The sequence below is a fragment of the Sarcophilus harrisii genome, chromosome 1 (assembly GCF_902635505.1).
Source record: "Sarcophilus harrisii chromosome 1, mSarHar1.11, whole genome shotgun sequence".
NCBI lineage: Eukaryota > Metazoa > Chordata > Mammalia > Dasyuromorphia > Dasyuridae > Sarcophilus > Sarcophilus harrisii.
In genome coordinates this window covers 116149597-116167938 of record NC_045426.1, presented here as the reverse complement: position 1 = coordinate 116167938, position 18342 = coordinate 116149597, and positions in this window count along the sequence as shown.

The window sequence follows — 18342 nt, the reverse complement described above, 5'->3', positions numbered from 1 at the left end:
GCGGGATGAGTTGAAATCAGATGAGATTTGGTGAGTTGATGAAGGTTAATTTATGTGAGCAGCAAGAATGATGGGAAATGAACAACACTTTTTTCATGATTAGAAATCTCTCTAGAGGAATTTACATTTGAGTTTCAATGAAGGGTACAAAAAATCTTATTAATATAGGAATAGGAAAGGACAATAAAGGCATGACTTTGGAAGATCTCAGAAGACTCTGAGATCATGCAATCTTAGCTTAAAGTTTGGAAGTTGCTAAAAAAATTATCTGGTCCAACACCTACCCAATTCATGAATCCTATCTACAATATCCTTGGCAAGTAGTGATCCATTGAGAGAGAATAAAAATGGAAGTGGAATGAACAGGATATCAAATATTTACAATAAATAAAGTGCCTGTGAAAGTTCAAGTAGGAGAAAAACAGTATATATAGGGAGCATGAATATCTTTGGAATATTTTCCATCTTCTCCACTCCCTTTCACTCTCTGTCAGCAAACTATAGAAATCATAAAGCATATGCCCACATCTCTGAAGTGTATTTATTTTGGATATATTTTGAAGATGTACTCTGTATCTAGAACTCAGTCACATCCCTAATTTAGCATTAAAGAAAACTGGCTGTGACCAGTCTCACTGCCTCAGGGTTCTGGCCAGCCAAAAATACATTCTGCCTTCTGGGACCTACAGACATATCCAAGCTGTAACTGACTATCCATCAGCCAAGGACTGCCAAGAGTTTCTTTTTAGAAGGGTTTGCTCCTATCTCCACTAAATATAATTCTGCTTTCAATCACTTGAGCATTCAGTTTCCTTTAAACCCAGTTCTGTTCAAGTCCCATTTTACCTCCTTAACACTCTTTCACCTAGCAAGTGCATCTTCTTTTCCAGTCATATGAAAATGATTTAATTGAAAAGCATTAAAGTATTAATACTGTTCTAAGCCCAATGCCTTTTACAGCATTTCTCATCATTATCACTGACATCATATTGAAGTTAACATACACATTGCACATCTTTGCACTGAATTTTGGGTTGCTCATAGTTTTAATTATTTATAATATTTAATTATAATTCATTTATTATATAATTATATTATATATAACATAATTACATGATTATAATTTAATTTATAATACGTAAATTAATTTTAATTAATTAATTAATTGTTGGGATCGTTAAAAGTGCTCTGTGGAAACTTCTATTCATCAAAAAATCATCTTCAGTGTTTTTCTGAGACATAAATATTTATGGACTAATTCACTGGGTTGCCCATCTAACTGCATGTCATAATATGGGCAATATACATTTTTCATCAACTTGATTCTTTCTGAATAAATTGCTAACCTCATTTCTTTTGATTGTGATTAGAAATGAACCTTTCTAGATGGAAGGATAGGTGGAAGAAGCAGGAGAAAGATTTGAGATGAAAAGGAAAGAATTGTGAAAGAGATTTGGAATTGTGACAGGGAAACTGAATTTGTGGTGAGGAAATTTATAGGTTCTTAGGTTTACTCTCTCAACCCATACTTGGATTATCAGATTGGTGTGGAGTGTGGCAATAGGGTAACACTAATGGGATGGGACTATTTTTCTAATAATAATATGGTTCATGAACTGTCACTGGTATTCTTCTTTCAATATTTATCAGTGAATATCAACTAGACACAGACTTATGTTTTTAGAAATTGATAGGGTAGTAAGAGCATGCCCCCCAAACCAGGGACAGAACCTCCCCAAAATCCAGTGGCAATCTAACCAAGATAGATGGCCCACTCCAGGAAAATAAAAAAGTACTTAGCTAAAAAAATTAAGGAATTATACAGAAAAAGAAAAGAAAAGAAAGATTGAATGAGGATAAAAAATCTGTAAGACAAAGAAAAAGAAGTGTGGATATTAATTGACTTAAAGTGAGAAGGAGCTAACTATATGAGTTGACATCAAATTAGTCACTATTCAATTTAATTCAACAAACATCTATAAAAGGCCTACTCTGTACATGACACTGTTCCACATAGATAACAAGACAAAAATGAAATAACCACCACTCTCAAAGAACTTACATTACTGGAAAAATACATGTATACATATGAGTAAGTGAAAAATAATATATATTAATTTATTTAAATTATATGATTAAATGTTTTATTAAAAGCTCAATACTCAAAATGAATGCAACAATAATCATTTTAAAGCACTTGCTGTGTGCTAGGCACTACATTTGCTGAGAAATTATTTATATTTAAATTAACGTTTAAAATTTTTCAATCATTTTATTTTCCAAATACATATAAAGATAGTTTTCAACATTCATTTTTGTAAGACTTTGTATTCCAGATTTTCCTTCCTCCCTTCCTTATGTCCCTCTTCTCCAAGACAACTTAATCTAATATAGGTTAAATATGTGTAATTCTTTCAAACATATACTATATTTGTCATGTTGTGCAAGAAAAATAAGACCAAAAACCAACAAAGGAAAAAGTGAAAATATTACACTTTGATCTATGTTCAATCTCCATAGTTCTCTCTCCAAATGCAGGTGGCATTTTCCATTCCAAATTTATTGGAATTGCTTTGAATCACTGTGTTGTTGAAAAAAGCCAAGTCCATTACAGTTGAATATCACATGATCTTGTTGCTACATACAATATTCTTCTGGTTCTGCTTACTTCACTTAACATCAGTCCATATAAGTCTTTCCAGGCTTTTCTTAAATCAGCCTGTTAATCTTTTCTTATAGAAAAATAATATTTAATTCATATACCTTAACTTATTCAGCTATTCCCCAATTGATGGGCATCCACTCAGTTTCCAGTTCCTTACCATTATAAAAAAGGCTGATACAAACATTTTTGCACTTGTGGGTCCTTTTCCCTCTTTTATGATCTCTTTGGGATATAGACCCAGTAATGACACTGTTGAATTAAAGGGTATACTCAGTTTTGTAGCCCTTTGGGCATAGTTCTAAATTGCTTTCCAGAATGATTGGATTATTTTACAACTCCACCAACAATGTAGCCCAATTTTTCCCTCAACCCCTCCAACATTTATCATTATTTTTTCCTGTCATCTTGGCCAATCTAAGAAGTATGAAATGGTACCTCAGAGATGTCTTCATTTATATTTTTCTAATCAATAATGATTTAGAACATTTTTCCTATGTCTAGAAATGGCTTTAATTTCTTCATCTGAAAATTGTCTGTTCATATGTTTTAACCATTAAATTAATTTTGATACATAAAGCGTCATGCAACATGCAAATTTTCAGCCACTCCATTTGAGTCTTACCAGTATTCTTTTTTTATCCATTCATTTTTCTTCTCAGATGTTTGTTATTCCCATGTAATTTATTTTTCTAGTTTTCTTTTTATTGATCTTGAATTGCATAATAGTATAAAATAATTTCAAAAGGGAAAGTGTTAACAATTTGGGGTATCAGAAAAAAATTTACATAGGGAGTGACTCCTGAATTTTATATTGAGGGAACCTATGGATTCGAAAAGATTGAAGTGAGAAGAAAGTGCATTCTAGATAAATGCTTTCTTACATAAAGGAATGAGGACAGGAGAGAGAATTTGGAAATGTAGTACAGCTAATAGCTTAGTTTGACATGTCAAAACATCTCTCTCTTAGAGAGAGACGGTAAAAGGGAAATAATAGAAAATAAGCTTGTGGGAGGGCTAAAGAGTTTGTTTTTTTTTTTTTTGTTCTACAGGAAATCATTGAAGATTTTTTTTCTGGGGGGAAGAAAAAGGAGAGGAATAATGGTGACATGATCACATATATTTTAGGAATATCAAATTGACAGCTTCGTGGAAGATGGATTAGATTGTGAAAAGACTAGATAACAAAGACACAAGATTTCCTAACAAAAACAATAAAAAGCAGATTTGATTGTTGTTAATACTTTAAGTAAAGATTGTTCTTCCTCCCACAAGGGAAGAGAAGGTATAAGGGCTTGAAGAAAATCACTACACTTTCCAGGTAAATCAGGGAGAATAAAATGTTCTTTTTAAAAAATAAGGCAGACTTCACTGTGAAAACAAAGAAAAGATGTCTGAAGTGGCAGAAGGAAATTTTATATCATCAGGAAATTGAAGGACTGAAGAATGTAAAACCAAGAATAATGTAAGAGAAATCATCATTAAATGATTCTGTTCTGAATAAAAGATAGGAGGATATTCCCAAAGAGGAAGGAATTGAACCCACTGCAGAAGAAGCAGCCACTTCTTTTTCAAGGACATTAATGTCTCTGCATCCTAGGTGAATGAAAAAGTGCTATCAAATAAGTAAGGGATCATATAGTAAGAGTCAGAGGAAGAAAAAAAGTCACAGTAACTAATGACTGACGACCTATTGAATATTATTGTTACAACTGTTTTTCCTCTTGATTAGAATAATAAAGAGATCTATTCTTTTCTGAAGCTTAATATCCTCTAAAATCCCTTCTAGCTCTAATTTTCTATAGCTATGATTTTTTCCTTTATTTTTTATTACAGCTTTTTATTTTCAAAACATACATCGACAATTTTTCAACATTGATCCTTGCAAAACCTTATGTTTCAAATTTTCCCTCCCTTTCTCCCACCCCCTCCCCTAGATGGCAAGTAATCTAATATATATCAAACATGTTCAAAAATATAATTAAATCCAAAATATGTATACATATTAGTACAATTATCATGCTGCATAAGACAAATCAGATGAAAAAAGGAAAAATGATATAGAAAACAAAATGCAAGCAAACAACAAAAAGAGTAAAAATCCTATGTTGTGATCCACACTCAGTTCCCACAGTTCTTTCTCTGGCTGCAGATGACTCTCTCCATCACAAATTTAGAACTGCTCTGAATCACCTCATTGTTGAAAAGAACTGAGTCCATCAGAATTGATCATTGTATAATCTTGTTGCTGTGTACAATGATCTCCTGGTTCTGCTCACTTCACTCATAATCAGTTCATCTAAGTCTCTCCAGGTTTCTCTCAAATTATCTTGCTGATTGTTTCTTATAGAACAATAATATTCCATAACCTTCATATAGCATAACTTATTCAGCCATTCTCCAATTGTTGGGCATTCACTCAGTTTCCAGTTTCTAGCCACTACTAAAAGGGCTGGCACAAACATTTTTGCACATGTGGGTCCCTTTCCCTTCTTTAAGATCTCTTTGGGATATAAGCCCAGTGGAAACATTGTATAGCATTAGGATTAAAGGTTACAATTCCAGTTCTGAGGTAGCATCTAGCACAGAGGATAGAGTGCTGGGCTGAGAGTCAGGAATACTTAAGTTCAAATTTTTGTCTCAGACACTGCCTGGGAGTCACAGAGCTTGAATTTTAATCCTGTTTCTGCTACTTTCTATTAAGGACCATGCTTGGGTGAAGGGGCAAGGCAATGCTCCAAGAGCTTCCACAGCTGTGGATTATGACACTAAGGGAGTTGCAGAGCAGACTTTGCTGACACAGGCGTTGACTGGGAATGAAATAAATTGGAAGTAGAAGGAAGAGGAAAGAGGTTAGACAACACAACAGTCTCTCAGTCTCCTTGTATCATCATCATCCATTCACATGAAGAGATCCATTCTACAGGTCTGAGTTAGACCTCCAGCAGTCACTGATAGGTGGCTCCCATACCACCACAATTTTCTGTTTTATTTGTCTGACTTCAAATAAGGAACTTTACTCACTCTGGACCTAAATTTCTTAATTTGTAGAAGGAGTGGACTGGACTGGATCATTTCCAAGGTCCCTTCTAGTTCTAAACTTTTTTACCACATATGCCACAAATCAAGCATGGGAGGCTGATCATTCCTACACTTAAACCTATTAAATGACTACTCCCACTTCCCGGGAATTCATTTAGCCACAAATGATACCTCCAAAAGGAACCTAGGAAGTGCTGCTAAAGAGCATAAAGTCATGAGCAGGCTGATTTCAGAAAAGTTTGGAAAGACTTACATGAACTGATGCTAAGTGAAGTGAACAAAAAGGAATAGAACATTGTACACAGTAACAAGATTATGTGATAATCAACGGTGATGAACTTAGCTCTTTTCAACAATGTGGTGATTCAAGACAATTCCAACAGACTTAGGAGGGAAAATGCTATCTGCATCCAGAGAAAGAACTATGGAGACTGAATGTAGATCAAAACATAGTATATTCACCTTTTTCTTGTGTGTTTTTTTTCCTTTTGGTTTCATTTTTCTTGTGTGGCGTGACAAATACATTGTATATAAAGTACATGCTTATATATGGAAATACATTTAGAAGAATTACACATATTTAATCTATATTGGATTGCTTGCTATCTAGGGAAGGAGGATAATGGGGAGAGAGGGAGAAAAATTTTCAACATAAGGTTTTGCAAAGATTATTCCTGAAAGCTATCTTTGTATGTATTTGGAAAAATACTTTTTGAAATTTTAAGACATAAAGTCATGTCCTTAATAGGAAATTTTTTTAAAAAGAGAGAGAAGGAAAGATATTTCAGACCTTTGGTTAGGGGAAAATTCTTTTTTCCCTTAGTAATATTTTATTTTTCCAAATACATGTAAAGATAATTTTCAACATGCATTTTTGTAAGACCTTGTGTTCAAAATTTTTCTTCCTCCATCCCTTACTTCTCCCCTTCCCCAGAAAACAAACAATCTGATTTATAGGTTAAACTATGCGCAATCCTTTTAAACATATTTCCATATTGTCATGTTGTACATGAAAAATCAGATCAAAAAGGGAGGGGAAAAAACACAAGAAAGAAAAACAACAAACAAAAAAGTGAAAAGACTGCTTGCATCCACATTCAGTCTCCATAGTTCTTTCTCTGGATGCTAACAGCATTTTCCATTCCAAGTCTATTGGAATTGTCTTGGAATACTTCATTGTTGAAAAGAGCTAAGTCCATCATGATTGGTCATCAAGTAATCTTGTCATTGTATACAATGTTCTCTTGATTCTACTCACTTCACTTAGCATCAGCTCATATAAGTCTTTCCAAGTTTTTCTGAAATAGGGTTGCTCATCATTTCTTATAGAACAATAATATTCCATTATGTTCATATACCATAACTTATTCAACCATTCCCCCAATGGAGGGGCCTCCAATCAATTTCCAATTCCTTGTTGGGGGAATATTCTTGAAGAAACAAGAGCTAGAGATAAAATATAATACAATTGTATTAAGCACCTACTGTGTACAAGGCCCTGTGATAATTGTTGTGGATATATAAACAAAAAATGAAGTACTCCTTGTCCTCAAGAAGCTCAATTACCTTTTGAGAAATACAATATGTACCCTATAATTAAATCAAAGTCTACATAAAGTAACTTTGAGAAGATGAGAACACTAACAAATAGGGACATGATGGAAGTTCACATAGAAATATGTTTAACATGATTGCACATGTATAACCTATATATATTTCTTGCCATCTTGGGAAAGAGTGAGGGAAGGGAAAGAGAAAGAAAAAACTGGAATTCAAAATCTTATATAAAATGAATATTATATAAAATGAAAAAAAAATAAGAAAAAAAGTCCTCATAGAGTAAGGAATAACAAATAGTCCTTATCTTTAATCTCCCTTTTCCAATGCATGCCCTGTTTCTGCCTGATTAATCTTTCTAATGGACAGTGCTAAATAAAATTTCTTTTGCTCAAAAAACCAGCAGATTCCCCATAAAAAGACCAGCTTTCTTAGCCTAGCACTTAAGACCCTCTAAAATCTGTCTCCTACATACCTTTCCAGCTTTATTTCATTCCCATTTGCCTTCATGTTTCCTATGTTCAAGGGATTAGTTGTCCTTTGATTTCCTGTATCAATATCATTAAACACTTTTTTGTTCTTGTTCCAGAAATGCCCTTCCATCTTTGTCATGCCCACCTGAAATTTCATTCCTGAGCATTAAAATCCCTTAAAGTCTAGTTCAAATGCCCTTTCCTCAATGCTTTCCTCAATGCCAGATATATTATTTCCATTTTATTAACTCTCAAGCATTTTGTCTCTTCTCATAATCTTTTATTCTAATCTTCCTTTCCCCTTGCCCTCCAGCACCCCCTCTGCTTTCCAGTTTTGAAATGGAGATCAAATTCAACTAGCCATTGCTTCTGGAAGAGCTGTGTCAATGTACACCCCATATCCTTTTAACATCCTTTTAACAGTTCAGGGCTATACTGATAAATGTTTAATAACTGACTCTCCGGGAGGAGGGGAGAAATGTACAACACACTTTTAAGTTTAATCATTATTAACATTTTCTCCATTCATCCTTTTCTTAAGTTTAGATGATGACAACAATCACAACAACCAATAAATCAAGCATTGATGTGTAGCATTTGATAGTTTCTGAGATGTAAATACTTGCACTGAAAATTTAGCAATCAATTCTCACCATCAGGTTTGAGATGGCTCCAGTGCATCCTTGCCTGTATCTGTCTGGTCAATAACCAATTTGTCAAGGTCATCTAATCTAACCCCTTCATTTTATGTATGAGTTGCAACTAAATGAAAGATATATCATCAATTTTCTTTGGAGAGGCAAATGAGGAATAAATTGTAGGTTGCCTCACGGGATCACAGTTAAGTTCATTCATGGGAATTTTGGAATTTTGCCTTGTAGTGCTCAGGATAAATATAAATAAAAACAGGACCATGAAAATAATTGGAATTTATGTACCAGAATATGTTTCAGTGAAGTTGAGAAATGTTATGTAAGGTCCTCTGAGCTACGTAAAAAATCTATCTTAAAAACATGATGACTGCAACACAAACTACACCTTCAGTACATAGATAGGACTTTAAGAAGGCAAAACCTTCTGTCTGCATATAGGGTTTAGTGTTTAACTATATATGATATAGATATATGCACACATGCTTTCATGTTTTATCTGCATTATTTATTATTTTAATTATATATGATTATAATTATATAATTAATTGTTAATCTGCATATTTTCTCAAGCCTAGACGATCAGAAGAACAAGGCCTAAGTGTAAATCTTCACACTAAAAATTTGACCATCAAAAGCTAGTTAGAGCTAGCTTCAGCACACACCTGGTCATAAAAGAGGAAGAAGAGAAGAATTCTGGAAAAAATTATTAAAGATTAAGAAACAAAAAAATGTCTAGGGCTTAGACTATACAGGAGATTCATAATGATGAGGAGAAAAAGGATGAGGACTCTCTAAAATTATGATATACATTATATACTTCAACAATAATACTAGATGATGACCAGTTCTGATGGACCTGGCCATCTTCAGCAATGAGATCAACCAAATCATTTCCAATGGAGCAGTAATGAATTGAACCAGCTACGCCCAGAGAAAGAACTCTGGGAGATGACTAAAAACCATTACATTGAATTCCCAATCCCTATATTTATGCCCACCTGCATTTTTTATTTCCTTCACAAGTTAATTGTACAATATTTCAGAGTCTGATTCTATTTGTACAGCAAAATAACAGTTTGGTCATGTATACTTATTGTGTATCTAATTTATATTTTAATGTATTTAACATCTACTGGTCATCCTGCCATCTGGGGGAGAGGATGGGGGGTAAGAGGTGAAAAATTGGAACAAGAGGTTTGGCAATTGTTAATGCTGTAAAGTTACCCATACATATAACCTGTAAATAAAAGGCTATTAAATAAAAAATAAAATAAAATAAAATTATGATATAACTTTAAAATATAAGTTCCTTGAGGACAGCAACTGTTTCAGCTTTTGCTTTATATTATCTGTGCTTCCTCCACCCCCACCCCCCAATGGGGCAGCTAGGTGGATAGAGCACAGGGTGTGAAGTCAGGAAGAACTGAATTTAAATCTAGCCTCAGACACTTACTTTGTGACCCTGCACAAGTCACTTAACCTTGTTTCCCTCAATTTCCTCATCTGTAAAATAAACTGGAGAAGGAAATGGCAAAGCACTCCAGTATCTTTGCCAAGAAAATCCCATTTGGAGTCAGGAAGATGTAGAAGCGATTAACTAACAACTTTTTTTCCAAGAAGAGAGTCAGATCTTTCTGTGTTTTTTAAATTCTTCTAACCAGCCTTTCTTCCTGAGCACTCTCTTCTGCCTTGGCAACTATGACATTGTTCTTTCCTAGTATTTCTTCCCAGGGGTGTTCTAATAAATGCTTAACAAAGACTCTAAAAAAAATGTGCCTGACACACTCTAACTTTAATTGGTGTTATTAACATTTTCTCTACCATTTCAAGTCTAGACAACCAAGAAAAGAATAAATCAAACTATGATTTGTAGCATTTGCTAGTGTCTGAGGTATAACTTCTGACTCTAAAAATTCTGCTCTTAGGAGCCAGTTTGAACTAGCTCCATCATACCCCTTCTTCTACCTATTTCCTTTCTGGTTCATTATCCCAATAAAGAGATACTTGGGATCTCTTTTCTGCTGTTCCTGCTGTCCTCCCCTCCCAATTCTTACTCCATGGTGCAAAAGCAGAAGAGAATAATCCTTTCTGTCAAGAGATTTCTCACATAGTTTAGTAGGTAGCTGTCATTTCTCTGGGATTTCCACAGCAAGTTGTAAATTTTTTAAATCACCATTTATAACAATAACAACAATAAATTCCAATCATATAACATCCATGTAACACCATATAGCTTGGCACTACACTAAATACTTTACAGATAATATCTCAATTGATCATCACAACAACTCTGAAAGATAGATGCTGTTTTACAGTTGAGGACACTAAGGTAAACAGAGATTAAATGATTTATGCCTAAAGTCAGTTTTAAACTCAGGTCTTTGTGATTCTAGTTCCAGAAATCTGTGCACCCTACTACCTACCTGCCCAATCATCACATTCAATAACATTCAATGACATTTACATCCTGCTACTATATGCCAATTTTCCAGTAACTAAAAAACCATGGTAATGAGCTATCCTAGTGTGTCATTCAGAATACTTCAACTCACATAAAAACACACCATCATTCAATATATTTGTTCCTTTCACCAAGATTACTTCTGCATAGTACACAATGTCGCTTCACAATTAGACTTGATATACAATCACATTTGAATCAAACTGCCCAGTCTGAGAAGAGAGTTCATGCTGGGAGCAAAAAGAAGCTGCCAAAATTTTTTTTCAATGTACTCCACCAGAATAGAGGCTACAGAAATAAACAAGTTACCCACTTCATGGCAGTGAGGCAAATAGAGCAAGCAAAATACACTCTGAAATATAAAGGTAGCCTATGATTCTTTCCCATCCCTGCCAGAAATAAAAAAAAACATTGGTTAGTTTTAACTTGGTCCAATAACTTTAACACCCGTAATTAATCCATAATCATCCAGGATGAATTCCCACAAACAACATTCAGCTGCTGAAAACTTCTCTATCTCCACTTACTACCACAGCTCAGGAAGTCTTGTTTTTTAATCCTCTTTTCTTTTATCATGTTCCATCCCAATCATATACCAGTTCTGCACTTCCTGAGATCATGTTTCTTCACCCCAATCATCTCCCACCTTGCCACCACACTCAAATTTTCTCATTCTTTATTCACTTCTTATTGTAAAAACTGTAATGAAGTCATTACTAATACTGCTTCTGAAAAGGTCATGTCAATTGACAGAATTATTGTTCCACTCACTATCCCTGTGACTTCCCAAAGCAAAACATTCTTCCTTAGCCACTATCCCTTTATGTTTTGCCTCCCTCTTTAGAATGTAAATTCTTTGAGAGCAAGAACCAATTCATTTTTTATTTGTATTCTCAGCATTTTGCTTTGTGTCTGGCCTCTAGTAAGCACTTAAAGATGCTTTCTCATTCATTTATTCATTCATTAAGTCAAAATCTGTACCCAGAAACACCTCCAATCTGTAGCCAGATATAAACTTTTTTAGAAATGTAGTCCAAAGAATTTCTTCCAATGGGTGAGGTTTGGGGGACAAATCATTATGGGAAATTAAGTACTACAGATGATCTGCCTTGTTCATGACTATTAAATATTTCTGAAGTAATCTTGTGTTATTTCAACACTGAATGCAAGATATTCTGTGGAAGAAGAGCTTTTAAAACTATGGGTTACCCCCCCCCAACTCCAATGTGGTAAGATTTGTTCAACAAGCAATACACAAAAGAGATTATTGTATTAAATCTATCTTACAGCTGATTGCCATGTGATAAAGAAAATCTTGAGTTGTCTTTTGCATGTGTGCTTAGCTCAGATGCCTAGAACATAGTAGGTACTTAATAAAAGCTTGTTGATTAATTGACAAATTGATGAATGCCTGTCAGTTTCTCATATTTTTATCAAGGACATACTCAACATATGCAAGAACAATTCTGATAAAAATCTAATAAAGACAAAATATACTTATGCATATAAGTTAGCAGTTGCTGATATTTTCACAGTAACTTGTTTTTTTTTTATTTAATAGCCTTTTATTTACAGGATATAAACATGGGTAACTTTACAGCATTAACAATTGCCAAACCTCTTGTTCCAATTTTTCACCTCTTACCCCCCCACCCCCTCCCCTAGATGGCAGGATGACCAGTAGATGTTAAATATATTAAAATATAAATTAGTTACACAATAAGTATACCTGACCAAAACGTTATTTTGCTGTACAAAAAGAATCAGACTCTGAAATATTGTACAATTAGCTTGTGAAGGAAATCAAAAATGCAGGTGTGCATAAATATAGGGATTGGGAATTCAATGTAATGGTTTTTAGTCATCTCCCAGAGTTCTTTTTCTGGGTATAGCTAGTTCAGTTCATTACTGCTCCATTAGAAATGATTTGGTTGATCTCGTTGCTGAGGATGGCCAGGTCCATCAGAACTGGTCATCATATAGTATTGTTGTTGAAGTATATAATGATCTCCTGGTCCTGCTCATTTCACTCAGCATCAGTTCGTGTAAGTCTCTCCAGGCCTTTCTGAAATCATCCTGTTGGTCATTTCTTACAGAACAGTAATATTCCATAATTTTCATATACCACAATTTATTCAGCCATTCTCCAACTGATGGACATCCATTCAGTTTCCAGTTTCTAGCCACTACAAAAAGGGCTGCCACAAACATTCGTGCACATACAGGTCCCTTTCCCTTCTTTATAATCTCTTTGGGATATAATCCCAGTAGTAACACTGCTGGATCAAAGGGTATGCACAGTTTGATAACTTTTTGAGCATAGTTCCAAACTACTCTCCAAAATGGTTGGATTCGTTCACAACTCCACCAACAATGAATCAATGTCCCAGTTTTCCCACATCCCCTCCAACAATCATCATTATTTTTTCCTGTCATCTTAGCCAATCTGACAGGTGTGTAGTGGTATCTTAGAGTTGTCTTAATTTGCATTTCTCTGATTAATAATGACTTGGAGCATCTTTTCATATGACTAGAAATAGTTTCAATTTCTTCATCTGAGAATTGTCTGTTCATATCCTTTGACCATTTTTCAATTGGAGAATGGCTTGATTTTTTATAAATTAGAGTTAATTCTCTATATATTTTGGAAATGAGGACTTTATCAGAACCTTTGACTGTAAAAATATTTTCCCAGTTTATTGCTTCCCTTCTAATCTTGTCTGCATTAGTTTTGTTTGTACAAAAACTTTTCAGTTTGGTATAATCGAAATTTTCTATTTTGTGATCAGTAATGATCTCTAGTTCTGCTTTGGTCATAAAAACCTTCCCCTTCCACAGGTCTGAGAGGTAAACTATCCTATGTTCCTCTAATTTATTAATAATTTCATTCTTTATGCCTAGGTCATGAACCCATTTTGACCTTATCTTGGTGTACGGCGTTAAGTATGGATCAATGCCTAGTTTCTGCCATATTAGTTTCCAATTTTCCCAGCAATTTTTATCAAACAGTAAGTTCTTATCCCAAAAGCTGGGATCTTTGGGTTTGTCAAAGACTAGGTTGCTATATTTGTTGACTGTTTTATCCCTTGAACCTAATCTATTCCACTGATCAACTAATCTATTCCTTAGCCAATACCAAATAGTTTTAGTAACTGCTTCTCTATAATATAATTTTAGATCTGGTACAGCTAAGCCACCATCATTTGATTTTTTTTTCATTAATTCCCTTGAAATTCTTGACCTTTTGTTTTTCCATATGAACTTTGTTGTTATTTTTTCTAGGTCATTAAAATAGTTTTTTGGGAGTCTGATTGGTATAGCGCTAAATAAATAGATTAGTTTAGGTTCACAGTAACTTGTTAAAAAGAAATGCCTTCTTTGAGTTTTTCTATTCCTTCAAAATCTCTTCTTTGACATATCTTGAAAATTGTTCCCTATATTTTTTTCTTTTCTTTTCTTTTCTTGTCTCTGGATCTCTCTAGCTGAGGCTTCTAGTTTATAGGCTGTACACTGAGTACAAAATCAATCATTATATCACTAGGAAACCATTATTTGTTGTAGGATTAAATCAATACTAAACCAGATTTAACCATTGTCTTCTCAGTTCCACTTAGTACCTTGTTTTAAGTTCTGGCCCATAACATTTCCTTGTAGGATTAAATCAATCATACTGAACCCTGCAAATTAGATAACTATTGTCTCTATCAGTTCCACTGACTTAGTACCTTTGTAAGAATCCTCTGTTTCAAGTTCAGAGTTCTGGCCCATAACAGACATCTGATTCTATCACAGCCATGAGTGCTACAACTCTAAAGTAACCACAAAAACTACATCTGTGACTGGAACTAATTATGCTTCTCCACCTTCCCACCATGATACACCAATACATACTTGTCAACATTTGTTTTAAAAACTGACTTCCTCTATGCTCAAAAAGTTATCAGACTGTGCATACCCTTAGATCCAGAGTGTTACTACTGGGCTTATATCCCAAAGAGATTTTAAAGAAGGAAAAGGGACCTGTATGTGCCAGAATATTTGTGGCAGCCCTCTTTGTAGTGGCCAGAAACTGGAAAATGAATGGATGCCCATCAATCGGAGAATGGTTGGGTAAATTGTGGTATATGAATGTTATGGAATATTATTTTTCTGTAAGAAATGACCAGTAGGATGACCTCAGAAAGGCCTGGAGAGACATATATGAACTGATGCTGAGTGAAATGAGCAGGACCAAGAGATTATTATACACTTCAACAACAGTGCTATATGATGATCATTTCTGATGGATGTGGCCCTCTTAAACAATGGGATGAACCAAATCAGTTCCAACTGTTCAATAATGAAGAGAATCAGCTATACCCTGAAAGAGAACTAAGGGAAATAAATGTGGACAACAAAATAATATTTCCACTCTTTCTATTATTGTTTACTTGCATTTTTGTTTTCTTTCTCAGGATTTTTTCTTTCTTTCTAGATTTGATTTTTCTTGTGCAGCAAGATAACTGTATAAATACGCATACATATATTGTATTTAACATATTCTTTAACATATTTAACATGTATTGGACTATCTGCCATTTTGGGGAGGGGGTGGGAGGAAGGAGGGGAAAAGTTGGAACAGAAGGTTTTGCAAGGGTCAATGTTGAAAAATTACCCATGCATATGTTTTGTAAATAAAAAGCTATAATAATAATAATAAATACAAAAAAACTGAGTTCCTCATATTTGAACACCAAATAGATAATTTTGATTATATTTAACTGAAAAGTTTTTGTATGAACAAAACTAATGCAGACTAGATTAAAAGAGAAGCAATAAACTGGGAAAACATTTTTATATTTAAGAATTCTGATAAAGGCCTCATTTCCAAAATATAGAGAGAATTAACTCAAATTTATAAGAATTCAAGCCATTCTCCAGTTGATAAATGATCAAAGGATGTGAATAGACAATTTTCATATGAACTCATTAAAACCATTTCTAGTGATATGAAAAGATGCTCTAAATAACTATTAATCAGAGAAATGCAAAGTAAGATAACTCTGAGATACCACTAAACACCTGTCAGATTGACTAAGATGACAGGAAAAGATAATGATGAATGTAGGAGGAGATGTGGGAAAACTAGGACACCAATACATTGTTGATGGAATTGTGAATGGAACCAATGAGGAGCAATTTGGAACTATGCTCAAAAAGTTATCAAACTGTGCATACCTTTTGTTCCAGCAGTATTACTACTGGGCTTATATCCCAAAGAGATGGTAAAGGAGGAAAGGGACACACATGTGCAAAAATGTTTGTGGCAACCCTTTTTGTAGTGGCAAGAAACAGGAAACTGAGTGGATGCCTATTAATTGGAGAATGGCGGAATAAATTATGGTATATGAATGATATGAAATACTATTGCTCTGTAAGAAATGACCAGCAGGATGATTTCAGAGAAGCCTGGAGAGACTTACATGACCTGATGCTAGGTGAAATGAGCAGAACTAGGAGATTATTGTACATGACAACATCAATATTATATGATGATCAATTCTGATGAATGTGACTCTTTCTAGGGGGGAAGCTAGGTGTCACAGTGAATAGAGCACCAGCCCTGAAGTCAGGAGGACCTGAGTTCAAATCTGTTCTCAAACACTTAACACTTCTTAGCTGTGTGACCCTGGGCAAGTCACCTAATCCCAATTGACTCAGAAAAAAATTTTTTTTTGAAAAAAGAAAAAAGAACAGAACAGAACATGACTTTTTCCAACAATGAGATGATTCAGACCAGTTTCAATGATTTTCCATATACATCCAGAGAGAGGACTGTGGGAATTGAGTGTGAATCACAACATAACATTCTCACTCTTTTTGTTGTTGTTTGCTTGCATTTCATTTTCTTATTCATTTTCTTTCCTTTTTTGATCTGATTTTTCTTGTGCAGCAAGATAACTGTATAAATATGTTTATATATATTGGATTTAACATATATTTTAACATGGATAACATATATTGAATCGCTTGCTATCTAAGGGAGGGAATGGAAGGAAGGAGGGGAAAATTTGGAACAAAAGGCTATGCAAGGGTCAATGTTGAAAAATTATCGATGCATATGTTTTGAAAATAAAAAAAAACTTTAGTAAAAAATAAAAATAAAAACTGAGTTCCAAATTCTCTCTCTCCCTCTAAATCTGTATACATGTATAGTTGTGCCAAACATATTTCCATATTAGTCATGTTGTAAAAGAAAACATAGGCCAAATTTTTTTTAAAAGAAAGAAAACAAAAAAGTATGCTTCAATCTGTATTCAGATACCATCCGTTCTTTTTCTAGGATTAGACAGCATTTATCATCACAAGACCTTCAGAGTTGTCTTGGACCTGATCATCTTTAAAGTCATGTGACCTTCAGTACAAATTTCCTCTGCATGTATTTGCTTCATCTTTTTGCTGGTATATGTAACCTGACATTTAATAAGTATTTAACAAATCTTATTGCCTTGCCTTGTTTTCATCTTTCTAAATTCTACTTTCTCACAAAGTGTATTGGGTAATGGAGTAATAATGTGATTCCAATCTAAATGATAATAATAGAAATTGGGATTCTGGCAAAGCTGGCAAAAATCTTTTCCTTAGGCCCCATGCTAAACTTTCTGCAGGCTATAATTAATGACTTTTCAATGCTCATTGAATGAGTACTACCTTAATCTTATTTTTTCCTCCTCAATGATGTTCATGATTGTAAATCTGAAATGTATGTGATTTGGGATGCAGAAAGTCCTTTTAATAGGGTGTTGCTCTAAACTCATAAACTACTTTCAGTTTGAAGTTGGGGTGGGGTAGGGGTGGGTAAGGGGACGTTTGGTGCCTAACCTCAGAGAAGGGAGTCAGGCTTTCTTGCTTCTGTGGATCATAGTTTTCACCCTGGAAGAATCCCAGGGTGAAAAACAGAAGCCCAAATAACTGACTTCCAGGTCTCCTCAAAAAAGGACAAGTAGCATACTTTCTAGAAATATTACTGAATGGCAAAATAGGTATTAGCTAAAGAATAGAAGTGATTTATTAGTCAGAATAAACATACCTGATTAAGTTTCTTAGAGAAGCATAAGAAGTACCTAAGGTATTAATATTCACATTTTACAGATGAGGAAACTGAGGCCCAGAAAAGTTAGCAGTTAACTGGGTGAGTTCTTTGGCACTACAACCTGTAGATCACTTATTTATAGAGTCCTTAAAGCTTTGTTTTCCAGGGTTTCTTGAACAGAAGCCTAGAGAAGAAGCCATGCTGCTCCTCTGAGACAATGTGCATATGCCAAAGTTTTAGTACATCATCCAGCATTTCTTGGTCAAAAAGAGGAATTGCCAAAGTAATTGACAATCTCTGCTTAGCCAAGAACTGTGGTTAACACAGTGGCAGCAGGGGCATTGGTCTTCTGTCACTGTGAATGTGCTAATCTTCTTAACACAAATATTTAAAAAGATTGCCATCTTTATTTGCTTTTTCTA